The following is a 27,465-nucleotide window of genomic DNA, read 5'->3' as shown; positions in this document are numbered from 1 at the left end:
TCTATCTATCTATCGTCTATCTACCCATCATCTATCTGTCTGTCTACCTATCTCTCTATCATCTATGTACCTATCATCTATCTATCTAATCTATCATCTATATCTATCTATCTATCTATCTATCTATCTTCTATCTATCTTAGTTACCTACTATTTAAAATTTTCATTGTGCTTCTTTCTTGGGGAAAGAGAGATTAAGAAAAGCTCCTTTGCAGGTACATTGCGTTCTTCATACTTGGCCTAAGCCTATCTTTCAGCTTTATCTTCTTCCCTCCTTTCCCTCCTTCTCTTTTTCTCCTCTGATATGTGCTGGGTCACTTCCTACTTGCTGCCATACCCTCATGCTCTATTCATACTGGCAGCGTTGTATACAAAGTATGAAACCCCTCTCCTTTTGGCTACCTAATGAACTCCTATTCAGCTTTCAAATCTGGAAAAAATATCACCTCTTCCGGGAAGCCTTCCCTGACTTTATTAAGCAGAAATAATTGCTGCCTCTTTTGTGTCCCATTAGCACTGCTAATCTCACTATCACAGCACTCATTGTTTTGTCTGTTTAAATCAGAGGTGGGTGAACTTTTACTGTAAAAGGCCAGATAGTAAATATTTTTTAGTTTCTGTTGCAAGTATTCAACTCTGCCTTCGTGGTACGAAGGTAACCACAGACAACACGCAAATGAATGAGCATGGCTGTATTCCAATAAAACTTTATTTATGAACACTGAAATTTGAGTTTCATTTCATTTTCACGTGTTCCAAAATGTTACTCTTTTTCCCCCCAACCATTTTAAAATGTAAAAACCATTCTCAGCTTGAGGGCTGTATAAAAACTGGCAGCTGGCTGGATCTGGCCCTGGATGTAGCTTGCCAACCCCTGGGTTAAATGCTTGTTTTGCTGGTTGACTGTGCTCAGAGGTTGCAGCCTCAGAACTTGTTGGTCAAACGAATGAACCTGGTGGCGTACAGTAAACACACACACACACACAGGATGCCAATCCCTAACTTCTTAATAACCCTTTGAGGGGTAGGCAGAACAGACATTATTGCTCCTATTTTGCAGACAGGAAAACTGAGGCTGTAGGACTGGTCCCCTGGGAGAGCCTCAGGGCTTCTGATTCCCAGGCCAGCAGGGGTGTTGCTGTGTCTTTGGTCCTGGGGGCTGCTGTGGTCGCTGAGTCCTCCTCAGCCGCTGGAGGAAGCTCTGAGGAGCTGGGCCAGCAGGATGATCAGCTGCTGGATGCAACACAAGCCATCCAGGAGCACGTCTTTTGGTTGTGAAAATAGAAGCAATCTGGTGCCTGCCTGGGTAAGAGGCCTATGTCAAATGGTTTGGTTTCCTTCCTGCATCTTTCTGGCGTTGCTCTCCTCAAATGAGAGGCAGCAGTGTCTGTTCTGTGGAGGGGGAATTGTTACACATAGCTAAAATTAGATGTTTTGTTTGAATTATGTTAATTTGACTTAATTGCTGGGGAACGTCAATGTTCTTCAGCAAACCGAGAGCTGTGCCAGGCTTGGTGAATAGTAGTAATCCCTGATATTTGTGTGGTGCCTCGCCACTCCAGCACCTCCACCGTCATTATCTCATTTGATCTCTCACGACACACTCAGCAGGGCAGCAGCCCCGAGTTTGTGATCCCTGTTTTTCTGGATGAGGAAGCCGAGGCCTGGTTGGTGAAGTTACATGCCCCAGGTCACACAGGTCTGATTTCCAGGTGGCTTCCATTCTACTAGTGCTGGAATTTAAAAACTTTGTGGCTTTTTCTTTTTGAGCTGTAGGTGAGGCTGGCTTCATGAGCAGCCCGTGTGGTTGCACAGGGTCCTGCCCTGAGAAGGGTCCTCTCCTTGCTTTAATGCTCTGCTAGGGCCATTCTGAAATTATTCATCCTTTTTTAATACCGTATGTTAATTTTGCACTGGGCCACGCAAATTTTGTAGCCAGTCCTGGCCGTAAGATTGTCTTCATGGGCTCACGCTTGTATTCTTATGTCCAGTTAACCTTGAGTGTGCTTTGATCTTGGCCACGGTAGCTGGGATGTCCAGAGGAGCTGCTTTTTATAAACAACTCCCCCCAAAACCTGTCTAAAGGTGAGATTCCCGTGGGGCTTCTGGTGAGAAGGCCAGCAGGTCAGCCTCCAACTCCTTCCTTCCACCTTAGTCTCTGGGCTGCAGGGCAGGTGTGTGCATGTGCGTGCGGGGGACGAGTCTCAGGTTGGAGGTCAGGTTGAAGATGCCCAGAAGTGCCCTCCCCTGCCTGTGGCTGCAGCATCAGGCGGGATGCAGAGTGAGTCTTGGGTACCATCTTCCCAGTGGGGTTAAGTCTTCAGAACCACCTCTACTCTCCAGGTCTGTGCAGACTAAATTCTCTATTAGTTTTTGTCATTGCTACCGATACCATTTGGGATTATTTTATAGGTCTCATAATGGGTCCCACAGGGGAGTGGGCGTCTGGTACTGCTGCTGGACTCTGCACCTTCCAGAGTGTTAGTGTATGTGCTCTTAGTGGACTGTGTTCTACCAGGAGTGCCATGGGTCACTGACCACAGGCTGGGTCCTAAGTGTTACAGCCAAGCCTCAGCCTCTCCCTCACAGGCCGTGGCCGGCTGGCCCATGTTCCGGTCCTCACAGGCACCGAACTTGCCTGGCTCAGGGCTGTTGGCGTGAAGTTATCTCTGTCTTCACTGTTCCTCCCCGCACTAGCTGGCTCCTTTTTGTCTGTCTCAGCTCACCCTTTCCCCACTTAGTCCCCACCCAGCTGCCCACCCACTCTATCACATCATTCTGTTTAATTGTCTTCATTATCTAGAATTCTCCTATTTCTGGTTTATCTGTCTCCTCCTCCCTGCATTAAAAATAAATTTCATAAGACCAGGGACCTTGTCAGTCTTGTGCACCACTCTATTTCCAGAGTCTAGAAGAGTGCACGACACACAGTGGGTGCTTGATGAGTATACTGTGTATTGAACGAAGTGATGACTCCTCACCACACTCCTGCCAACTGGGCGCTATCAGCCTCATGATATAGATAGGAGATTGAGACCCCAGAGCAATTCAGTAACTTGCCAAAGGTCTCACAGCTTAGAAAGGAGGGATTTTGCTGGCTCTGCAGAAAAGGTGTGCCACCCTGAGCACAGGTGTTCTGCCAGGAGTACAGGGGAGCCGCCAGGACCAAGGTGTCCTGCCTCTCCAATGACCCTGCTCCCTGCCCCAGCCTGGAGGTCACTGATCCGGAGGGGGTGTGTGTACGTCTACAGCTGGGGTCTCATTTTTCTGACCTGTGCTGTGCCTGGTAGATTCCTTTCCTGGGGTCCTGCTATGACAAGCATGGAAGTTCCATAAAATATCTTTGTTTTTCTAAAATATTGGACACAGAAGTGATTTTTATTTGCCTTTTTTTTTTTTTTGCTGAGGAAGATTGGCCCTGGGCTAACATCAGTGCCCATCTTCCTCTACTTTATATCAGACGCTGCCATAGCCTGACTTGACAAGCAGTGTGTTGGTCCACGCCCAGGAGCAGAACCTACCAACTCTGGGCCGCCTAAGCAGAGCGCCCACACTTAACCGCTGTGCCACCAGGTCAGCCCCATGATTTGCAATTTTTTTAATACGAGCCTTTCCACTAAATCACATCTAGTTTTACACTGATCAAATGGCCTTTACTGAAAAGAAAAAATTCCATGAAACCTGTCCGAACCCGATGGATGGTTCCCGTAAACATGATATATAACGTTACGCAAAATTGCTCTGAAAAGTAAAAAGTAGTACAGAAATGGGAGGGATAACCATTACCCAACACACCTGCCATCCTAGTTTCTTAATACAATCTAGCAATCCGAGGAGGATCAGGTGAGGGAATTGTAGGCGTTTCCTCTTGCATTCTTCAGCGTTCCGGTTGGAAGTCGAACCTCTGAGTGGTGTAGAGGGAAGCGCGAAGGTTTGGGGTTGGGCAGGCCTCGGCTATTGAAGACTACGAAAACCGAGGTCTTCTTACCTGTAAAATAGGTCATCAGTCCCTCCGCGACCCCCCCCGTGGCTGCGGGGTTGCAAGGCAATGCTACGTGCCCGCCCCAGGCGCAGGCTCCGCGCCCGCCGGGCTCCGGGTCGGGGCGGGGCAGAGGCGCTGCGGCTGCTGAGCGCGCGGGCGCGCTGCGAGGACGGGGGTGGGGCGGAGCGCGGGGCGCTGAGCTCGGCGGGAGCCCTGGTGGGCGGCTGTCCGTGCGGGCGGCCGGGAGCGCCCAGGCCCCGCCGAGCGCTGGGATCTGACTCTTCCCTGGGCGCCCGCCGAGCCGGGCTGGGGGCGGGCGGCTCGCTGCCTGCGGCAAAGTAGGTCTTCTGGATTTGGGCAGCCGGCGCGAGGCGAGGGCCCTGGCGCAGGAGGCTCCCGCCCGGCGGAGAGGAGCGGCCCGAGGTCCCCAGGGCGCGCGCGGGCCACGGAACCCCGAGGACGGCAGGCCGGGAGCGAGCGAGCGTGCGCGTGCATGTGCCCGGGCGCGCGCCGGCCCCGCGGGGGAGCCTGGGACGCAACCGAGTCGTGAAGGCCAAGCAGGTGTCCTTGGCCTCCCTTGTCTTGCCCGGCTGCCTGCCAGCCCCGGGGACTTGCAACAGTAGATCATCTAAAGACCCAGCAAAAAGAACAAAGATGTTGCTATCCCTGAGTGAAACGGCGCCCGCAGTGGACTGGTGAGCTGCCCTGGAAAGTGGATGCTTTCCTGCACGTGGCGGCGCTCCGCAAGCGCTTAGGGAGAGGGGCCAGTGGACTGATACTCGTTCAGTCAGCAGTTATGGAAGACTTGGCACGACAGACAAAGTGAACCAGACGTTGGAAGTGTCTACCTACTATATGTACACGTGTGTCTGACTATGGAGCCTTGGCATCAAGGCTGCATGGCCGGTTGGGAAGAGCTGGGATTTGGGAGGTGGATGGATCTGGCGTCAAGTCTAGGCTCTACCTGGCCAAGTCAGTTGTAGCTTTTCTCTTCCCACCTTATGAGTTCTCCAGTGTCAGCATGTAGGTCATGCATCTAACACGTGGTGTTGAGAGGCCAGTGGTCCCTCTCTCAAGGACTTCTGGACGCCCAGGGCTGAGGATTTCTGTCTTCAACCACGCTGACCTATTCTGTGCATCAATCCCCTCCCTGCTCCCTGCCCCAGGTTCTTCAGCCTTGGCCCACCGCTGCCGGCCTCTGGGCTGGGCCCTGAGTCCTGGGAGACTGGCGTGGCTGACACTGTGCACCAAGGGGCTGCAGAGCCCCAGCTTCTGGGTGACTGGGGGCTGGAGGACCAGGATAGGAGGGCTTGGAGTAAGGAAAGCAGAGAGAAGGGACAGGAAGACAGGAGCCTGGTTGTCCCCACTGTCCCTTCCAGCCCAGCTCTGTGCCCTCCTGTCCACCATCCCAGGCTCTATAAAGGGACTAAAGTAGATTGTCCTGAGGCTCTGCCCCAGGGTGAAAGATGCCTTGTCTCTGGACCCAGACTCCCACCACCTGTCCTGAGAGTCTTGTAGCTGGGACTTTTCATCTCATAGTTAGACATCCTTGGTTAAATGCAAACACCTGGAGGAAAAGCCCCATGGAGGGTCAGTGCTACAGGAGAAATGGGAAGTTTAAAAGCAGGAAGTCATGACCATGAAGGAGAAGCAGAGTGAGATGGGGAAGCCAAAGCAAAATTCTCAGTTGTAAATTTTTTCTTTGCCAGTGCTGAAGATGGGACAGCTGTGACGGAGGCTCTCAACGACTTTCTTGGTTCTAGACCAGTCAGGGAGCGATAAAGGCATTTGTGGTCACCTCCTCATTAGCACACTGTGCCTGGAGATAAAGAGGAAGGCAGAGGGAACTCACCCGTGCCTCCTGCCCCTCTCCAGTACACTCTGAGAGAGATAGGTGTTTATCCAACACCACAGCAGGCCTGCCGAAGGGCCTGGCAAGCACCTGACCCAGGTGTGCCTCAAAGATGAGCAGGTGAGCTTCAGGACACTATTACTTTGCTAAAATTTCTTACCCTAACTCATTGTCCTTTTCCTGGGCCCACTGCAGCCTTTCAAAATTAAATTTAATTTAGTGGAAACAAAGTACGGTGGATATGAGAAAAAATGAGATCTGAAATAGAGGTGTTTCCCACATCCTGCTGGTCCTTGATAAGTGGCCATGGGCCTTTCTCTGAAGGCAGTTGTATTTCAGTAGCTGCAGTCTGACAAGGGTGCCCCGTAGACAGTTCAGGGTGCAATTCCCATGCCTCAGCCACTCCAGAATGCAGCTATCCTTCCCCCTACCTGCAGGATGTCCCTTCCTGTTGTGTGTCCAAAAGTCTCTTAGTGCTTACAAGCCTGTGTGTGTGTGTGTGTTGGGGCAGGTGGGTGTTGGTGTTGAGCTTGGCTGGATCTGTCTGGCTCCTGGAGTAACTCGCCCAGCCAAGACCCCCAGGCTGTGCTCTTTCCATCACCTCTTGGCTCAATGTATGAGGCAGACGCGTTGTCACTGCTGTGCTGGTGGCCTGATTTTCTCCAAGAAAGACATGAGGTGCTCCAGGAAGGGTGGCTGCAGCATCCACGGCCTCAGGGGTCCAGCGCCTCCCAGCTCTGAAGCAGGCAAGGCACAGGCTCAGCTCCAGAGCTCCCAGTCTGGTAGGAGCCCCTCACCACCCCTGGAAATATTGGTGAACCTTGGCCTGACATTTGCCAGTTTACAAAGGGCTCTGGTCTGCGCTATCTTATTTAATTTAATCCTTTGTTGGGGGTGGGCATTGCATTCCTGCTTGAGTTTTGGAGTAAGACTAACTTGGATGCAAATCCTGGCTCCACCACTCATAGCTAGGGGCCAGTTCACCTCTTTAAGCCTTAGTTTCTTATCTGCAGAATGGAGATGGGACTAACACTACCTGTCTCATAGGGTTATCGTGAGGATTACATGAGGTCATGAATGTTATGTCTCTGGTGTATGGGCAGTGCTCAGAGTGTGACTTCTGGATGTTGATATTATCATCCTAATTTTACAAATGAAGCCTGGAGAAAGTGGGTAACGCACAGAGAAAGTGGCCCTGCCAGGATGTGATGGATCAAATATGACTTAGAAAACCATTCCTAGGAGGAGGCACTCTGAACCTGGTTAGAGAGAATGATGTTAAAGGAACCTTTCAGGCACCGGGGAAGAAATTTTAATCACTTATTTCTTTGACTAAATCAATCAAATCTTTTAAATAGAATAGAGACTTTTTCCCAAAGAAAACCAATCATAACGGAGGGAGAGAGCAGGGTGCTCAGGCAGAAGGAGGAGCCACAGAAAACCAAGCCCTTTTCTCGTTGACAGCTCCAGGCTTCCACTCTGTCGTGTGCTCGCTCAAGAGATTTTTCTTCAGTGGAGAATGATTGCGAGTTTAATACTGTGTTTCCATAAACCGTGTTACTGGTGGTTCTGCCGCAAATGTCCCTGCCTTTGTCTCCAGAGACGTGGGCCCTGCAGAGTCCACCAGTCGGTGGTGGGTGGTGGGGAGGATGTGCTCTCAGACTTGGGGACCTCAGTCTATTTCTCAGGTCAGGGCAGTGGGAGGCTGTGTGGGAAGGGAGACCTTGGCCAAGCTCTTAAAGATCATTCCAGGAAAAGACCTAGGCAGACCTCTCATCTTGCAAAGGCTCTATCAAGCCTTTCTGCAGATATACCACTTTCTTTTTTTTCATATTCAACTCCCTTTATAATCCAGGTTGACGATTATAAAGCAAGTGCCCCCACCCCACTTGGCACACACCCCAGGCGCACTGATCATGCATCAGCAGCCCCTATCCCATGGCTCTCTGGTCTGTGACCCTGGACCTTTGCTCTCACCGTGACCTTCACCTGCAATGACCTTCCAGAAATATGGCTTAGTTAGTCGGGGAAAGCTGGGGCTTTTGGAATTAGAGCTGGATTAGAATCCTGGCTTCCAGTCATCACCTGTGTGGCTTCTGTCATGTTATCGAACTTCTTTGGACCCGAGTTTCTTTCCCTCTGAAATGGGGGAACTAGCAGCCTTGGAGGAGTCAGTGGGATACTGTGCACAGAGGGCTTGGCCCAGTGCCTGGCACGGAGAGGCAAATGAGAATGGAGCAGAGCAGGCAGGGGGTGGGGGATAGAGGAGTGATGTCTGGGCTTGTGGCGACCAGGCCTCTTAGCTGTGCCGCTTTTGGCTGCTGTGTTCAAGCTCTGTGTGGGGTGCCAAGCCTCCAGTGTTGGCTCTTCCCTCTGCATGACCAGTGAGATGTTTCACTCGAAGTCATCTTGCAGCATCTTTTTGGAGGAAGTGTTCTATGTGACTAAGACTCCGAATAGCTCGGGCAATGCCGGGCTCATCTGTTTCTGAAATATTAAAGACTCTCTGAAGTGAGTTAGACTGAGCAAAGTGATGACGCCAGCTTATAAATAATAAACCCCTCGGGGGCTGCTGAGCCCCTGTCATCTGGTGTGTGGGTGCCTCTCACAGACCCTCCCCTCTCCCACACCAGGGGGCTGTCCTCCCAAGCCGGGATCCTTGGGAGGGGCTTCAGGGGCTGCTTGCACTGGGCTCTCCAAGATTCCTGCCTCCCCGGCAAGCACAGCCCTGCCCTCTGCTCCGTGGCAGGTACTGCAGCTCCGTGGAGCCTCACAGATTTCCAACACACGGCTTCTACCAGGGCTCTTGATGCATGCTGTGTTAGCTTGCTAAGGCTGCCATAACGAAGTGCCACACACTGGGCGGCTTAAACAACAGAAATTCATTGTTTCTCAGTTCTGGAGGTTAGAAGTCTGAGATCAAGGTGTTAGCAGAGTCGGTTCCTTCTGAGGGCTGTGAGGGAGAATCTGTTCCAGGCCTCTCTCCTGGCTTCTGGTGGTTTGCTGGCCATCTTGAGTGTTCCTTGGCTTGTAGACGCACCTCCCTCATCTCTGCCTTCACGTTCCCATGATGTTCTCCCTGTGTGCGTGTCTGTCTCTGCGTCCACATTTCCCCTCTGTATAAGGGCACCAGTCATATTGGGTCAGACCCCACCCTAATGACCTCATTTTCACTTGATTACCTCTATAAAGACCTGATTTCCAAATAAGGTCACAGTCTGAGGTACTAGTGGTTGGGACTTCAGTGTATCTTTTTGGGGGACACAACTCAACCAATAACACATGGGTAGGCATGTGCCAAACTTGTGTGCCTTGGAGGTTGCAAGCTGTGGACAGTGTCACCCAGAAATCCTTGACTGTTCTTGGACTGTCCTGGGCTCTGGAATCAGAGACTCTCTGGACTGTCATTTACTGATGAGGACACTGAAGCTCTGAGAGGGGCACCCCTGCGGTAGAACACCGGCAGCCTGAATCCCAGGCCGGTGGGCTTGCCACCACACTCCGTGTCTCCCCTGCTGGAACTGTGATGTGTGAGTGAGTGTATTTCTATGACCAGAGGAAAGGAGGGGAAGAGAGTGAGGGGAAGGAAACATTTAGTGTGTGCCAGATACTTTCACATCATCTCATTTAATTTTTATGAGAACATCTATGCTGTCCCCGTTTTTTTTTTCTTTTTTTTTTTATTGTGGTAACATAACGTAACATAAAATTTACCATCTTAACCATTTTTAAGTGTACAGTTCAGTGGTATTAAATACATTGTTGTACTGCCATCACCACCATCCATCCCATAACTCTTTTCATCTTGCAAAATTGAAACTCTGTACCTATTAAATAACAACTATCTATTTCCCATCCCTCCAGCCCCTGAAACCACCATTCTACTTTCTGTCTCTATGACTTTGACTACCCTAGGTACCTCATATAAATAGAGTCTTGCAGTATTTGTCTTTCCATGACTGGCTTATTTCACTTAGCATAATGTCCTCAGAGTTCATCTATGTTGTACCATAAGTCAGAATGTCCTTCCTTTTTAAGACTAACATTCCATGGTATGTATACACCGCATTTTGTGCATCCATTCATCTGTCAAGACGCGTGGTGGGCTTCCACATTGTAGCTATTGTGAATAATGCTGCTATGAACATGGTGGACAAATATCTGTTTGAGTCCCTGATTTCAGCTCTTTTGGGGACATACCGAGAAGTAGAATTAGTGGATCATTTGGTAGTTCTATTTTTAATTTTTTGAGGAACCTCCAGACTGTTTTCCACAGCAGCTGTACTGTTTTACATTCCAACCAACAATGCACAAAGGTTCCAATTTCTCTACATTCTTGCCAACCTTGTTATTTTCTGTTTTTTTTTGATAGTAGCCATCCTGATGGGTGTGAGGTGGTTTCTCACTGTGGTTTGTATTTGCATTTCCCTAATGATTAGTGATGTTGGGCTTCTTTTCATGTGCTTATTAGCCATATTCATGTATCTTCTTTGGAGAAATGTCTATTCAAGTCCTTTGCCCATTTTTGAATCAAGTTCTCTGTTTTGTTGTTGAGTTTTCATCCCCGTTTTTATGATGAGCGAATCAGGGAGGTTAGGTAACTGGCCACAGACTGCACAGTAGAGGTGGAGCTGGAATGAGGACCCGGCAGTCCACACCAAAGTTCCCTCTCCTTCCACTTTCCACTGCGTGCTGCCTTAGTCTTGGCTGCTTGTGTCAGTGATTGGTTGGAAAAGGGAAGGGGAGCAGGTCAAGTCAGTAAGGATTTGTTGAAGCGCCTGCTGTGGATCCAGCCCCTGCCTGGATTCCGTAGGGAAGTTAGGAGGGCGTGTCCATAGCCCTGTCCTTCAGTGGTTCCAATCCAGTTGGGGAGAGAAGATTCAGACTCATAAATGAATCAGAGAACAGTACAAGGGTTATGTTAAGGGCCATGTTGGTCTGAGTAGACAGGTCCTGGTCTCCACTGAAGCTCCTGGGGAGAGGGTGCTGGTAGCAGAGGGCCTTTTGGATCAGGGCCCTGCCTGGTGGGAGGCTGGCCTTGATGCGTGCGTGGTCCAGGAGGAGACAGATGGACTTGCTCCATTGGACATGGGGGCTGCAGAGAGAGGACCACTTCTTGAGGACAGTGACTAGCTGGAGCCTGAGTTTGGAGGACAGCGAGAGAAAAGGATAGGAAGAGGCAGACAGGCCACGTGGTCATGCACAAGCCAGGAAAGCAGCGAAGCAGCTTGTCCTTGATTTTGGAAGGAGCTCTCACCAAGTGGAGGCACCGACTCACTGCCCCCTGTGCCACTCGCCATGTGCACCACCGGGATGCAGACCCAGGTGCCCTGGCCAGAGCATGGCCAACAGGACCAAAAGCTCTGTGGGCATGAACTTGGGCTGCTGCTCCTGAGCCCCAGGGATCCAGCGGGTGTGTGTGCAGGCCCACTCCCCGCCCAGCTTCTTTCAGCTCAACTCTGGGCGGGCTCAGAATTTATTTCACTGACTTTCTTTAGAACTTGTGTCTGCTCATCGTCCCGAGAAATGGGCCTCTCATTGATGCTCTTGCTCAAGGCCACATGTTTCTCAGGCCTCTGGCAGCCTTGCCGAGCACCTAAAATTTTTTGTGTAGCAACTTCCATGATCCGTGGAGCCAGGGGTTAGCAAGAGGCTAACCCCTGGCTCCTGTGTTAGTGTTTCTTGCAGCATGGTCTTCCGACCACCTGAATCCTAGCTGTCTAGAGCACGTGTTAAAATCACAGGGTCCTGCCCGCCTCAGTCTCCTGAGTTGGATTCTCTAGGGGTAGATCTCAAGAATCTGTATTTTTAATCCTTTCTTCTTAGGTAAGTCTTCTCTACACTAAAGATAGAGAGCTACTTCACCAAGAGACCAACGTTATTGCTCAAGTATTGAACATTTGGATTTGCAGCAATATGGAAAATGCAGGTAACTGCTAGTTACCATTTTGACTGAACATCAGCTGTGTGTGGTGTCACTGAATCGAAATCTTGTGTTAGCTGAGCATAGCCACAGAGCAGCCAGGTGTTGGAGAGCACGGGCAGGCCTCTGTGGGTGCAGCCTCTGCTGGCTCTTGGGCTGCTCTCCTACTTAGGGTGGCGTTTCTCAGCATGGTCCTTGTCTTACCCGCGTCAGTGCTCAGGGTCCGTGGTAAAAAATGCAGCACCTGGGTCCTGCTCAGAAGGACTAATTAAGATCTCTGAGGATGGGGTCCCCAAATCTGCATTTTAAGCAAGATCCCTGATGATTCTTCTGTTCAATAAAGTTCAGGAAACACAGCCCTCACCTCCCTGCCTGACACCTTAAAGATGGCTTGGGGGTGGGGGCTCCTGCTAGTCTTGAGAGATGGAAGGGACTGGGGGAATAATCTAGTCCAACCACATAGTTTTACAGATCAGATTAGGAACAACTCATTTTCTGATACCTCCCTGCTCTGGGTTTGTGATTCTTTCCCCTCCTTTCTCAGCACAGAAAGATTCACAAAGGAGAGCATTCTGGATAGAGCTTCCCCCACGTGTCATGTCTGTGCTGAGCACTCTGCTCCTCTCATCTCATTTAATCTCTCTCAAGGCTATGAGATGATTTTAGGTGAATGTTCTCCCTGCCTCTCTCTGATTAGGACCTGCTTTCCCTGGGTGCTGAGATCCTGGGCCTTCCTGTTCTTTCTCCCCTCTCCTCTGCCTTTTGTTCAACAGACCTTGGGTGAAACATCTCCCATCTGAAAGTTTAAATGGCCATGATAAACTTTTGTTCCAGGGACTTTGCTCCCCTCCCCGCAAACTTTCTAAGCTCTTTAAGAAAGATTCTGGACGGAACCATTTTGATGCGGCATCTCCTCATCCCAGGCTTGAGTGAGGTTTGTAAATAATGAATGAGACCAGGGTCAATATCTTATGGCAAATGATTTAAGATTCCTACCAAATGATCTGTTGGAAGACATTCCCAGGCACATTTCTTAATTATTCATAAGATATATAAAGTTATAAATCATTGACAAGATGATAATAAATGTTGTGAATATTTCTGATGAGATTTCATACATTGTTTGGAATCTGCATTGAGGCCTTGCACTTTGAGAAGGTCCCCAAGAGGACAAACCCTGCCTGAATAATTGCACATCATCTTGGTGCAGAGGTTCTGAACTGGGAGTGATTTTGCCCCCACCTCCCAAAGGGGACATTTGGCAAAGTCTGGAAACATTTAGGTTGTTACAAGTGGGAGGAAGGGTGCTACTGGCGTCCAGTGGGTGGAGGCCAGGGATGCTGCTCAGCAGCCTACAATGCACAGGACAGGCCACAGCAAAGAATGATCCAGCCCCAAATGTCAGTAGTGCCAAGGTAGAGAAACCCTATCTTAGTACTACTACCAATGCTGTTGTCATCAAAACCTGTTTTGGAAATATCATTCATCAGTCCAGAAATATTTGCAGGGCTTCAACTGTGTTCCCAGTCCCATGCTAGGTACTGAGGATACAGAGATGAGAAACACTATCATTTCAACAAAGGAATACACAGTTCAGTGAGGGTGATGAAAAAGAAAACCAAGCAGTGTAGCGATGGAGATGTGCCAGGCTGCTTGGAGCACAGAGGAGGGCTGTGCCTGGGGGCCAGGAAGGCTCCCTGAGAAGGCGATGCTTGAATGGAATCCTCGAGCATAAATAGGAGACTGATGGGTGGCTGCAGGGTGGGGGAACAGCACGTGCAAAGACCTGGAGGGAGGACATGGCATGTTTGGGAGCTGCGGCTCATTCACTGTGGCTGGAATGGAGAGCACCGGGAGGGGGCTGCCAGGTTCAGTATCCCCCTTTTCAGGACCTTTGTTCCTTAGGCCTGGCTTACAGCATAGTGAGAGATTTTTATTGATGTTATGACATCAGCTAGACACCAGGGCATGAGCATCTTCCACTTAGCTCTCAAGTGGCTGATTTATGAGCAAATATCTTCTCACTTTGCAGTACTTCACAGCTGCCTCCCAGTTTCCAACACTGGAACAAGCCCATCGTAAGACAGGAGGGGAGAGGAGCACTATTAGAGATGTGAGTGGTAGTCCGGCACTCACACTTCTCTCAGAGACTCTTGTCCTGAGAGGTCTCTTTCTAGGGCCTCTTAATCAACTTTTAGCAACTTGCACCTTAGCTGCTTCTCCGGGTGTTGGGGTCTGTCCTCCCCCGTGCTCAGAATCAATTGATGAGATGGATGTAAAAATTACATTAGGATGGAAAACAGTATGGTGGTTCCTCAAAAAATTCAACAGAATTACCATGTCATCCAGCAATTCCACTTCTGGGTATATCCCCCAGTTAAAAGCATGGTCTCGAATAGCTATTTGTCTATCCATCTTCATAGCAGCATTATTCACAATGGCCAAAATGTGGAAGCAAATTAAGTGTCCACTGATGGATGAATGGATAAACTAAATGTGGTATATACATACAATAGGATATTATTTAGCCTTAAAAAGGAAGGACAGTCTGACACATGCTACAACATGGATGAACCTTGAGGACATTATGCAAAGTGAAATAAGCTAGTCATTAAGGGACAAATACTGTATAATTCCACTTACATGAGTTACCTAGTGTAGTCAGATTCATAGAGACAGAGAGTAGAATGGTGGTGGCCAGGGGCTGGAGGAGAGGGAATGGGAAGTCATTATTTAATGAGTGCAGAGTTTGTTTTGTGAGACGAAAACAGTTCTGTGGATGGATGGTGGTGATGGCAACATGACGATGTGAATGTACTTAATGCCACTGAACCGAACACTTAAAAATAGTTAAGATGGTAAATTTTACGTAATGTATATTTTACCACAATTAAAAAGAAAAGAGAATTACGTTTGGGAAAAGGCGAAGGCATGATATCCTAAGACCAAAGAGAACACAGGTTATCACTGGGTGGCCCTGTGTATTTGAAAAGGAAATGTAAGAAAAGAGAGGGAAGCCTCCAGACCCCTGCACTGAAGGGGTGTCAGCAGAGCTCCTTCCGATTCTGATGGAGCCCGTGTCGCGGTGGAGGAGAGGTGAGAGCTGAGGGCAGTCGCCCGGCATGCAGCAGCGTGGAAGGCAGGGGTATTGGAGAGCATCGAGAGGCCTCTCACATTCGCATTTCAGAAAGATTTTCTGGGATTAAGGTGGACAGTAGCTTTGGGGATAGGTGCAGGGACAGGGGAGAGAGTAACGACGAGAGCCTGGAGGCAATGAGACGTGGTAAAACGATCCAGCTGGGCACGAGGAGCGCCCGAGGGAAGCCGCGGAGGTGATGGAGAAGAGGGCATTGATGTGGGAACTACTTCCCAGGCCCTAGAACGACTGCCCCTGGGGGCTGAGAGGCAGGGAGGACCCCAGGCTGTGTGGACCGGGCATGCCGTCACTGTGCGGGGAGGACCGGAAGTGGGGGCCGCTGCGTGGGGAGGACCGGAAGCGGGGGTCCCTGAGTGCGGGGACCGGCAGTGGGTAGGTGGCGGTGAGAAAGTTGAGTTCCCTTGCGGACGCGTCGCGCCCGAGGTGTCCCGGCGTCCCCTGCCCCGGCAGCCAGTGGCGTGCGTGGATGTGGCGCCGAGGAGGACTTGGGCGCGGGCCCGGGGCTGCGGCTTTGGGCGACGCTGCGGCGCGGACCACAGCTGGGGCAGACAGTGAGGAGGCCGTTCACTTGTTCGTTCAGTGAGTAGGCGCTGAGCCCAGCTCTGAGGTGCGCTGTGCTGGGCGTGGCAGGGGCCAACTTGCGCTTCATTATGTGCTCAGGTGGGATTTGTTGAGCATCTTGTATGGACCGGGCACCTCGCTAGGAATAAAGATGGAGGAAGACCCAGCTCAGCCCAGGGCAGGCCCTGCAAAACCTGTTGTTTTGAGGAGACCATCGACTTTTGACCATCGAGTTTAGACAGTTGTTTCAAGTCCCTCCTCAAACTCAGAGAACGTAGGCCTGGGACGCCAGCAGAGTTAACAGAGCCCCTGAAAATGTGGGGTTTATAGCAACTCAGTGGTTCCCTCACAATATGCAATTGTTCCTACAAAAGAGCAAATCCTCTGGGCCTCCTGGCCAAGTTTTTAATGTTTTAATCTATGGGAGTGAAATCTGCTAACCCTCACTTTCGAGTCTTCAGTTGACTTACGAGTTTGTTTTTTTTTGCCAAAGCTAAAACACAAAGTTTGCTGCCCCAGCTAACGCTAACTCAGGCATTTGTGCTTGTGAATCCAAACTGGGTGCCTTAGGCTGTTTGTGCCCATTGATCTGAGGCTCAGGGAGTCTTTGGGAAGCCAGAGGATCTTAGGAACACAGCCCGGATGATGTCGGCAGCCAGTCACCCCAAGACGCACAGACAGGCGGCAGTTGGGTTGGCAGGAATGGGGCTCATGTCCTGGGTTCCTGAAGGCACAAGGCTTCCTAGAAGGGCTTGCAGACTGAGGGAGGCTGTTGGTTACCTCTGGATTCCCTTCTTGTCATCCTCTTATCAGGCTGGTCAACACTCCACACCCGAGATGCACCTTTCCTGGAGGGATAAGCTGAGTTGCTTGGGATGTAGAATGTTTATTAGGAAACCCTTTATAAAAATCCAGGTGTTGGCCTTCACACGCACACAGCTTTGATCAGGGGAGCTGTGGGGCCGCTGGAAGAAGGCAGAGGGAGACGTCAGTCAGCAGTCCTGGATTGCTCTGCACACATGCCCCCATCCACGGGCTCAGTGACCGAGAGTAGTTGTGTTGGTGAGGTGGTTGGAGTGATCATTCTCCCCTTCTGCTTCACTGTCTCTGTGCTCTCTGCAGTGCTTAATTTTCCTTAAATTCTTCCATTAGTTTTATTTACTATGCAATAATGGTGGCAAAAGTGGTTGTGGTTTGCTGTTGTTTACAGTGCGGCCCAAGCATGGTTACCAGACAGTAAATCCTGTGCTCTGCTGTGAGGCGGTTTCACAAGGAACGAGGAGCAATGGGTGGGGAGGGCTGCGGGGATCATGCAGGTTCCTTCAGAGCCACTGGGGCTGAGGGGCTCCAGCAGCTCCCCGTGCATAGACGTGAGCAGCTTGTCTCTGCAGGAGAGATTGTCCACGGCCCCTTGTGGCCACCGAAAGGTGTCCTGGGCATTTAAATAAGGAAACCTTAGTAGACTTCTTCATATGTATTCCAATGGGAGAAATAATATTCTATTTGGCTTTTGGAGGAAATGGTACTGTAAAATTTAAAGGAAGCACTTAACACGAAGCCGATTCATTCCTAGCTCCTAGCGTTATCTAATAAGAACAAATACGAACTGACCTTTGATGCTTTTTCAGTCCCAAGACTTGTAGGAACAGCCTGAAAGAAAGAATATTTGCTGTTCCAGGAGGTAGGAGACCTCAGCTCCAGGAGGTAGGAGACCTCAGCTCTAGCCCCCAGTGCACCTCTCACGACTTCAGTGGCCTTCCTATGGCACCTTCCTGGGCTTCAGTTGCTTCATCTGAAAAATGGGGTTGATAATACCTTCCTGACAAGGGTAATGCTCAGAATGTTTATCAACTACTCCAGCCAGGGCGTTAACCTACCAAAAGCTAAAATTCTATGAACATTATCAAAAGCAAACATTTTTAATGTTCATTATGTTTTAATATGCACAATAAAATGCATATATTAATATATGTTAGTAAAAACAAATGACCAAGCAGTACATATTGTATTGTGTAATTTTGGTCAGAAAAGAAATATTTGCATACCAAAAATGCTGGGCAGGACAGTCACCAAGTTGTACACAGTTTTGAAATTACCTTTAGCTGGTGAGATTATGATGATTTTTCTAAGAAGGCAAACTAATAAAGTAAAATGAGTCTCCTTTCAGATTTAGCAAGGGCAGCAGTATTCCAGGGAGAGGCTGAGAAACTCCCTTTCCCTCAAGTCCTTCCAGATGCCAGTTCTTGAGCATCTCCTCTGTGTGGCCATCTGTCCAGAGGGCCTGGGTTTGCTCCTGCATTCATTTCTGCCACAATGTCCGGTGTAGCCCTGGCTGTCTCTGATGGCCTTGGTGAGGTCCCGCAGACCATGAGCATGGAGTCCTGGAGACGAGAAAGTGAAAGCACTGAGCAAGAACTAACGGCTGAATTAGCAGCAGAGTGGGGACTCCCAACCAGGCTTTCTCTTCTGCAGCAGAGCTCTAAAGTGGGCTTACCAAAGTGTGCCCTGTGGTGTTCCACCAAAAACAAAACACAGTTCCATGCTCAGACAAGTTTGGCATTTCTTTACTGCAGGACTTCTCAGTGTCTTTACTTTGTGCATTGCAAAAGTACAATATGGGTTATATTCCATGGTGTTCCCAAACGCCTTTGACCATGGAACCCTTTGATAATGGGGTGTGTTATAGTACTAGTTTCCACAGAATACACTTTGGGAAATGCTACTCTCTAGGATTATGTGAGGGACTCTGCAGAACTCTGCATCCTATAGAATGTGATCATCAACTACAAGCACGTCGGAGGGAGAGCTCTACCCAGTGCTCATGGTTGTTGTGCCTCTTGAGAGTTAACACCAGCCGAGGGGTGGTACCTGTCCGTCTGCCTCCTCCAAGAATATGCTGCCCAGACAGCCCCCCTTGGCAGCCCCACGCGAAGGCCTGGGCTCCTGTTGATTTCCCCGCTAAGTCACGGTTTGGGGAGCTTGTGAGTGTTACCGTCACTCATGCCAGTGTTTCTAGGAGGAAGCAGTTCTGAGGTTCACACAGCAGGGGGCTTTCTAGAAGCAGCAGTTGCTCTATCCACGAACTGCTGGAGACTCTTTGACCTGCTTTACATAGTCTTTTGTTGGCAGCATTGCAGCCTGGTTTGAAACCCGTTTATCTGACCTTAGATGTTGCTCTAGGAACATTAGGAGAGGTGCTCCGAGGGCCTGCCTCACCCCTAACAGTTTCTCCTTTGCCCCCTCACCCAGCACCCCTAAGAGGACTAGCTCCTGGAGAATGTTCTTTTAGTTGTAGGTGCCTTCACTTACTTGATTTTCCCCGTGTTTGGAGAGGTGCCTGCCTTAGAAACAACAATTCCTGTTGAATGCTTATTCGGTTCCAGGCACTGTCCTGTGAACATTCCCTGTGTTAATCTTCACAACAGTCATATGAGATAGGTACTTTTATTACTTTCATTTTGCAGATGAGGAACCTGAGGTTCAGAAAGGTTGAGTAACCTGTTCCTGTCACACAGCTAGAGTTTTCACCTCAACCCACAGCCTTGAGGGAGACCCTTAGCATCTGGGTGTCTCATGAGTGCATTCTTGGGGGTTCGTTGTTTTGTCCCGGCTACATTTTTACAAAGGGTGTTAGATTTGGCCTTGACTGTTCCTTGACTGCCCCGTTTCCTTGGACAGGGCTGATCTCGCCCCTTCATAGATTGGGGTCCTTTTGCCTGGGAACCCCAGGAGTGGAGTGGGTCTAAGCCGTGGTGAGATTGTGCTACTTGCTCAGGAGCAGCATCCAGGCGGCGGCAGACTGTCCAACATGGGGCATAAATCTTGAGCTATTCTTGGCCCGCAAAGACAGGATTTTAATGATCTGGCTCCTCTGGGCCTTGGAGACTTAGCAAAATTTTAAAGTATCCATCTAGAATATAGGCTTCCCTTTCCCCTGCCCTGGTTGTCTCCTCCCTCTTTTATGTCATAAATATTTGAGCAGATTCTGTCTGTATCTGTCTTGTCTCATTTGCTGATGGTAGGTGTCAGGAGGGAGGTGTCCTTGCTCCAGATCCTTCTCTCTGACCATGTCTACCTCCTCATTGTCCCTTCTTTAGTGAGATTGAGCCCTTGGCGGCTGAGGTCAGTCAGAGGATTGGCAGTTTTCTAGAGAATCTGGACTGTGACACATTGATTCCTCTAGCTGGTTGGGGCCAGAGTTCACCTGTCAGGCTGCCTTTTGCTGTTGCAGCCACCAAGGCCCTGCTGGGATTCATAACACCTCAGCCCCTGAGATGTTGGGAGATGAGCAGTTCATAACCCTGGGCTGGAGACACTGCACAGATAGTTTCATACCTGGCAACATTAGCCAAGGAAGAAATCAATCAATCGATAAGGATTTATTGAGCACATAGTCTGTAACTGTCAAAAAAGTAGCCACTAAAGCAATTTGAATTTAAGAAACTCAACTCTTGTCAGAGGGCCAAGCCTGGAAAAATTCCCATTGGTGTTTTTGGGCCTCATTGTCTTCCCACCCCCAGAGCAGGGGAACTCCCTTTCCCATTGTGCATGCATACCTGCTTCCTGGTTCTAGGTTCTCATAGTGCACCTTGGGGCCTCAGAGACCCCCACATTGGGCCACCGAGGCCTGCCCAGTTTGGATGGATAACTTCAGTGATGACAGTGGGCAAGGTTGATGGGAGCCCTTCTGCTCCTGCTCCTGTTCTCACTCCCCCCCCCACTTCTGTTTCTCTATTCTTGGGTGCCCATTAGCCACCCTCCTCCGGATTCCTTCTCCATCAACCACAGTCTGCATAGGAATGAGAACAGCCTTAATTATTAAGTGCTCTGAAAGTCGCATCCTATGCGAGGCCTTTTACATAAGCATGTCATTCAATCTGCAGAACCACACTGTGAAGTAGGTTTTATTATTGCTATTCTTTGCTTGTTTTTTCAGACAAGGAGACTAAGCTGGACTTGCCCTGTATATTATAGATGATAAGTAGAAGGAGCAGAATTCAAACCTAGATCTGCCTGACTTCTGAGCCCAGGCTCTTGGTCACCAAGCCCTCAGAGGCCTCTCAACATCAACACTGATCATCTGAGTGGCTCACCTGGCACTGGGTATCCACGAGCTGTGGCCTTACTGTCTTTTTGTCGGGTTATACTCATTTCACCAGCGGGACTTGAGACGACTTGAGGAACATCCCACAGCTCCTCCCCCAGTGGCTGGCAGATGGAAAGAAGTGCTACACAACTGTTTCTTGAGGAATGATTTGGGTGTTACCCCCTTGGCCCAGGTGGATTTTTAACAGAGCCCATCAATGTCTTAACACAAAGGAACGAGTCAAAGAGGGGATTCAGAGTATGTCAGGGTAAGAAGCTTGCTTGGGGAATCTGTCAGTTCTCATTAAGGGAAAGGAAAAAAGAGGGAGGGACAATCAAATAATATTTATTAAGCAGCAAGGCACAATATGTAGCAGTCACTTTTCATGCGTTATCTGACAGCTCTATGAAGTAGTATTATAATTCCTGTTTTTCAGATGAGAAAATGAGATTCAGAGAGATTAAGTGGCTTTGTCAAGGACACAGAGCTATTAAATGAAGAATTGGACTCAAACCCAGATTTTTATCATCATAACCCGTGTGGTTTCCACTCTGTATACAGCCTCTCCTCTCTAATCTTTGAGTCACGTTTAGGCAAAAGATTTAAAATAACTCCTATTGGTATTAACATTAGAGGAGGCACAGTCGTGTTTAGAAGACCAGAGCAAAGGCTGAAATCTTGCATTTGTATCACGGATTATTGACCTAGAATTTCTGGACCCTAGAGACTCTATGAATAGCTCTCAAGAAGTTCCCTTGAAATTGAAAGCAAGAAGTGTGTTTATGTGTGTTTTCCCTGGGAGAGGGAGAGGGGCCATAGCTCTCATCGGTTTCTCACAGGTGTCTGTGACTCAAAACAGCGTTGGGGCTTCCAATTTACAGGAACAGAAAACACATTCCCAAAGGAAATTTCATCCATGGACTTCTGATCAGGAGAAGGCTTTGTCCTGGGTCGTTGACATTAGAATTTCACATGCGTTCAGGAGGGAGTATGAGTCAGAAGATCTCTCAAAGCTCTTTGAAGCTCTCAAGTCAGACTCTCATGATTCTGAATCCCTGGAGACTGCAGTCTCCCAGCCTCTCCTACAGCAGGTGATGAATTGGATACGACAGAAGGTGGATGTGCAGGAGCCAGGAGCTGGAGGATTTTCTATTTGGCAAGGGCAGGTTCTGAGTGAAGCTCTGCCCTTTTGGGTCAATGCATTTCACGTTCTAGCGGATGCCAGGGGAAAGGAGGAGAAGGATGTGTCTGGGCAGCAGAATGCACTCAGAGTCAAGTCTGGATGCAGATCGTCCAAAGTATTGTCGTGTTCACTTTTATAAAAATAGAGCCTGTTATCTTGGGTAGGCAGAGACCTTCCTTCTGACTTCTTGCACTCAGAATGATTTAATTTCCAACGTGGTGGTTGAAAAACAAACACATCACAGTGAATCTGTTGGTTTCTCCGTACATAAAGTGGTGTCTTTAATTGAACCGGACTGTGAAAAATACTCTCTAAACATGACCCAGTGATCTGAAATGTTGGCCAAAAGAGGATGGATGGCATCTCTGCAGTGTGGTTGGTTATATATCTTCCTCCACTCAAGCACATTCTAAAGGGGGGGACTCCTATTAGGCTTTGGAGCCCACTTTCTTCACCTTGAAATAAAAAGTGGAAAGTGAATGAGTCTAGAGATGACCTGGATTCTTGTCGTCCACGTCTTTGTGACTTTGATCACTAGACATTTTTGTGTCCCATCACAATGCATCTCGTTTATTTATTTAATTGTCCAGGCATCTGCCTATCTGTCTGTCTGTCTGTCTGTCTATCGTCTGTTCAACTAACATTTCTTGGGTATCAGCCATTAACTGACCCTGCAATTGGGAATACAGAGATGAATAAAAATAGTCTCTGAGCTCCAGATACTAGAGTAGTGCTTCTCACTTACAGTGTGCACACCACTGCCCGGGAATCTTGTTAAAATGCAGATTCTGAGTGGTAGGTCTAGGGTAGGGCCCAGAGTTCTGCATTTTTCAAATGCTCCCAGGCACTGCTGATGCTGCTGGCCCAAAGGCTGCACTTTGAGGAGCAAGTGGCTCCAAGGTCCTTATCATGTCCCCCCATCTTCTCAGCATTATCGTGAGGATCCAGTGGATGATTGTATACAAAGGCACTTTAGAAAAGCAGAAGGTGCTTGTCAAATAGAATGTTTGCTCTAACAATGTATCCTTTCTGGGTCTCCAGACAGTTAGGTAATGCAGACCGTTCAGTTGGAAGTGTTATTTGGCCTCCTGGTTGGCTCGGTGGAATTGGGGGCCAAGCTGAGGTGGATGGATATCAGAAGATTCAAGTTTTAATCTAGATTCAAAGTTAGATCAGGCAGTTACATAAGCTAAGCTCCCTCCCCACTCCTTCCCTTCCTTCCTTTTTATATAAGCTTTTCTATGAAAGATGTTCTCTTTCTCTTCAGATTGCCCAGAGCAGCAACCCTCTGCAGGGAGATGTGGTTTTGCCATGTAGCTAATTGGCAAGATTCAAAGCCATAATAAAAAGCCAAGTATTTAATCCGAGATTAATTAGTGAATACATACTATGTTAGTCTGATAAAGAGAAAGCATTTCTGTCCTTTATGGGAAAATGGTCATGTTGTGTATTATGTGTAGGGTGAGCCCTTCATCAGCCAACACAATATTAACCCAAGGGAAGGTCACTCTGTGTTTCGCAAATGCCCATCCCCTGTTGGTGTCTGTTACAAGGTGGTGGGGGTGGGGGTGTGAGAGGGTTGAACTTAGAGAAGACGAGAAGAGTTTACTCTAGTCTCATCTTTTTGCTGTCTTTAAGATGCAAAAATTAAAATAAATTTGATTTTTAAAAGGAGCAGTACCTCAATAGAGCCTAGAGCAAAATCAATAATAAAATTTCAAGTTGAAAAATTACCAAGAGGGAGAAAAACATTGTGTTCAGACCCCAGAAGAAGAAAAAGTCTAAAATATATTTCATTGATCTTGTTAGAGCATTTTTTTTTTTTTTTTTTTTTAAAGATTTTATTTATTTATTTTTTCCCCCCAAATCCCCAGTAGATAGTTGTATGTCATAGCTGCACATTCTTCTAGTTGCTGTATGTGGGACGCGGCCCCAGCGTGGCCGGAGAAGCGGTGTGTCAGTGCGCGCCCGGGATCCGAACCCGGGCCGCCAGCAGCAGAGCGCACGCACTTAACCACTAAGCCACGGGGCCGGCCCAAGTTAGAGCATTTTTAACTTTGCTGTTTTTCCCTCACTGTTTTGCCTTCGCAATGCAGAAATTCCAAAAGTTTATTTGAACATTGCATTAAAGAGACATTGTAAGCAAAGTTGCCAGAACAGTTTTGTAGAGTAAATCATTTTTTAGCAAACCCTGACTCTCTTTGGCATGTCAGTATCAGGAGGAAAGCCAGGAAAGAGAACTGTTTTGTTCTTTTATAAATTGACAATAGTTGTGTTCCTGAAAAGTTGAGTGCCAAATGAATTTTGTATATTGTGTCTTATTTTTGAATGTCCTTGGGGAATACCATAGAAACAAAGAAGCCTTTTGATTAAGTGAATACTTTCCTTCTCTCTTGTCTTGCAATTTTTTTATTTTTCTAAGTCTGGGTTTTTGTATGTTTAGTCTGCTTAAAGCAGGGACTGCCTGTGGACGAAGGAGAGGGAAGAAAGGATAATTTGTCCCCATCACAGTCTGCGAGATATAGGCTGAGTGCTGGGAGAACATTTCAGAGAGTCAGGCCAGATGCAGGGAAGCCTTCACAAAAGACCTTCAGGAGCGGGGCGAATCCACATGCTGCGGTGACGAGGGCACGAGGAGGGTGCAGCTCATAGCTTTGGAGCCAGATGGACCTGGATTTGGCTTGTGACTCCATCACCCTCCAGCTGTGTCCTAGAGGAGTCATCAGATCTCAGTGTACTGAAGTTCCTCAACTCAATGATAAGGCTGAGGCTGTTTCCTTTAGAAGCTACTTAAGACTGTGCCAGCCAATAGGAGATGCTCAATAAAGGGCAGCCACATTTAGCGAGGGACCGGGGGTCTTTTGGTACAAAGCTCCTTGACCAAACTGAAACTGGAATGTCTGGTGGTTTCTCCCAGTCTCTCCCTCTGCATGTCCCCCATTCCTGACCCTACTTTGTGCTTTAGAGTCTACTAAAGCTGATATTTCTCCCAGTGATCTGTATAGAGAGTGCCATGATCCATTAGCAGTCTTGCACAAGTGCAAGAGAGGCAAATGGTGACACCAAAATGTCACGGTTGCCATCTAGTTTTTATACCAAGCTGCTGCCCCACGCTCCCTGCCTCCACCCCATTACCTAGACAGGGGCAGAATCTTAGGGTGGGCCAATCCCCCTATTGACCCACTATCTGCTTTATGGCTAATGGCATAGAACAGCCCCTGATGTCTCTGTACTTCCACCTCCTTCCTTCTACCCTCGGTGTCTTCCCAGGGCATCCTTATGCCCTCCTGCTTCTGCTTCAAGGCTCAGCACCCCTAACTTTGCTCTCCTTCCCTCCACCTGAAGTTCCCCTCCCAGGTAGGTGGCGGGGGCTCAACCACCTACTGGCTGTATGATCTTGATTTGTTGTTAGTGCCATCAGTCGATTCCAACTCCTAGCAACCCTGTGTGCAGCAGAGCGGAACCCTCCCTGGTCTTTTTGTGCCATCTTCTTACCTTCCGGTGCTGTATCAGACAATGCTCCACTGCTATTCATCAGATTTTCATGGCCAGTTTTTTCAGAAGTGGGTGGCTAGGTCCTTCTTCCTAGTCTGTCTTAGTTTGGAAGATCCACTGAAATCTTCCACCATGGGTGACCCTGCTGGTATTTGAAATAGAGGTGGCATAGCTTTCAGCATCACAGCAACACACAGCTACCACGGTATGACAACCGACAGATGAGTGGTGTGGTTCCCTGACCAGAAACAAACCTGGAGCCTCTGTTTCCTTAGCTGTAAAATGGGGATGATGAGATCAGGCTGACAAAGTCCTGAAGATCAAGGATAATGTACAGAAAGCCCCTTGTTGTGGGTTGTTATGAGCTCGTTTGAGCTAAGGACTGGAGGCCAGTGGTGAGGACTATAATGGCTGAGCCAGTTAATGCATTGCACTTAGCAGGGACTTGCAGTACTTGGATGTGAGGAGCCGTCTCCAGAGGCAGAGTGGTGCAGTGGGAAGCCAGGAGGGCGGGCAGGAGGGAAGGAGGGAATGAGCAGCATTGAGTGCCAGGCCCTGTGCTGGGCCTTTCGTGTTGACGTAGTCTCACGAGAGCCCTTTCCCTGCCTCTGGCTCCCCTGGATCTAGATCAAGGAGATCTAGTTGGTGGTAGGGTGGGTTCTGGCTTTCCAGCTGACCCTGCTGGAACGTGCCATTGCTCCATCACTCCATGTTCTGCACCGGTCTCAGGGCCTGGTGAAGCTTCTGTGAGAGAGAGAGAAAGGAAAGGAGAGGGAGAGGGAGATGGAAAAAAGCAGCTGAGCGAGCTGATGACCATGCCGTGCTGTTACTATTGATCAAGATCTCATCGATTCCTTTCTGTGAACTCTGGTCCTGCTATCGATCTCCAAGCACTACAGTAGAATAGGAAGGCATTGCACTGTCAGGAGTCAGGTGTGCTGGCCGGCTCAGAGGCTGGAGGGAATTGTGAGTGGGAGGACACAGGTAAGACTTCTGTGGAGGGGCTTCTTTTCCAGAGACCACTGAACTCTCTCTAAAGGAATTCCCATGTGTGGCAATCATTCCCTCCCTAAGAAAGAGGCAAGGCCACCTGGCAGGTGACATGCAAGTGGGCTTGGCAGTGACACACACCTGGCTTTGGCTCCTCTTCATCCATGTCCTTCATACGCTGTGGGCCCTCAGGCGTGTTACAGGACCTTTCCATTCATCTAGTTTTCATTCAATAACTATTTAGTGAGCACCTGCTGTGTACTGGCTACTTGGGATATACCAGTGAGTGACTTAGATCTGGTACTGTTTTAATCATGTTCTTTTTTTCTTGCTTGGAGAGGTCACTTTTTAAATTTTTATTCTGAAAAATGTCAAATATAGACAGAAGAAGAGTTTTCACTAAACCCCTATGTAACCATCACCCAGTTTCAACAATTATTAAGTAGTTGAGCAGAGCTTTTCGCCAGTAGACTAAACAATTATAGTGCACTGTGACGAGAGCTAAAGGAAGTTGCTGTGAGAACTTAGGTGTGTTACTGAACCTCTCTGAGCCTCAGTTTCATCTGCAAAATGGAAAAAAATGCGCTTGCCTTATAGGATTAGATGATACTTTGTGTAGTGTGCTGAGGATGATGCCTGCAGGATGTGAGGACCTTGTCCCTGTGAGCAGTCATTGGGCTGCCGGGAGGATTCAGTGAGAGAATGTCTGCAGAGCGCTGGCACGGGGTAATGGTGGTGAGATAGTCACAGTGGGAGAAGGGAACATGGGGATCGTTGCTGTGATGCTGGCTGCTTATAGCAAGTGCCTGGCCAATAGCCAGCACTTGATAGGTGGTGATGGTTATGGTGGTGATGGTGATGGTGATGGTCAATGAAATAATGTCGAAGCTTCGTTCAAAGTTCACACAGTTTGGTGATTTCTGAATCGTTTTTAGGTTTGATTCAAATCCCTGGTGCCCTGTCTGGCACTGGAGAGTAGAAGCTCAGTAGATAAAGCTCCAGGTTTTAGGGGCTTTGGGATAGGCCCGACTTGGGTGATGGCCCCAGACCCGGGAAGGAGGGTCCCGTACAGGTGAGGGAATGGCTTTGCGTGCCAGCCTTGGGCAGGCTACCTCACCCCTCCGAGTTGGGGTATCCAGTTGTAAAATAGGAAAGCCATTCCAGCCTCTCTGCATAGCAGGGACTGTTGTGAGGGTTACATGAGGTCGCCGTAGGGTACAGTCTATTCAGCTGTCC

At 48.8% G+C, this 27,465-nt stretch overlaps 1 protein-coding gene across 2 annotated transcripts in view; it reads left to right on the top strand.

Annotated features, from left to right (window-relative positions):
- Positions 1 to 15,278: 15,278 nt before the first annotated feature.
- ANK1 (ankyrin 1) overlaps positions 15,279 to 27,465 on the top strand; it is a 179,047-nt gene continuing 166,860 nt past the window's right edge. For both annotated transcript variants that reach the window (XM_087418573.1, XM_087418572.1), the window contains exon 1: positions 15,279 to 15,493. The gene's annotated coding sequence lies outside the window, so the exon portion shown is untranslated. The remainder of the gene's footprint in view (positions 15,494 to 27,465) is intronic.

This window comes from Ceratotherium simum, chromosome 28 (assembly GCF_057802395.1).
Source record: "Ceratotherium simum simum isolate JZ-2026a chromosome 28, ASM5780239v1, whole genome shotgun sequence".
Classification (NCBI taxonomy): Eukaryota; Metazoa; Chordata; class Mammalia; order Perissodactyla; family Rhinocerotidae; genus Ceratotherium; species Ceratotherium simum.
Note: the sequence above shows the minus strand (reverse complement) of the source record. Positions and strands in the feature narration are given on the sequence as shown.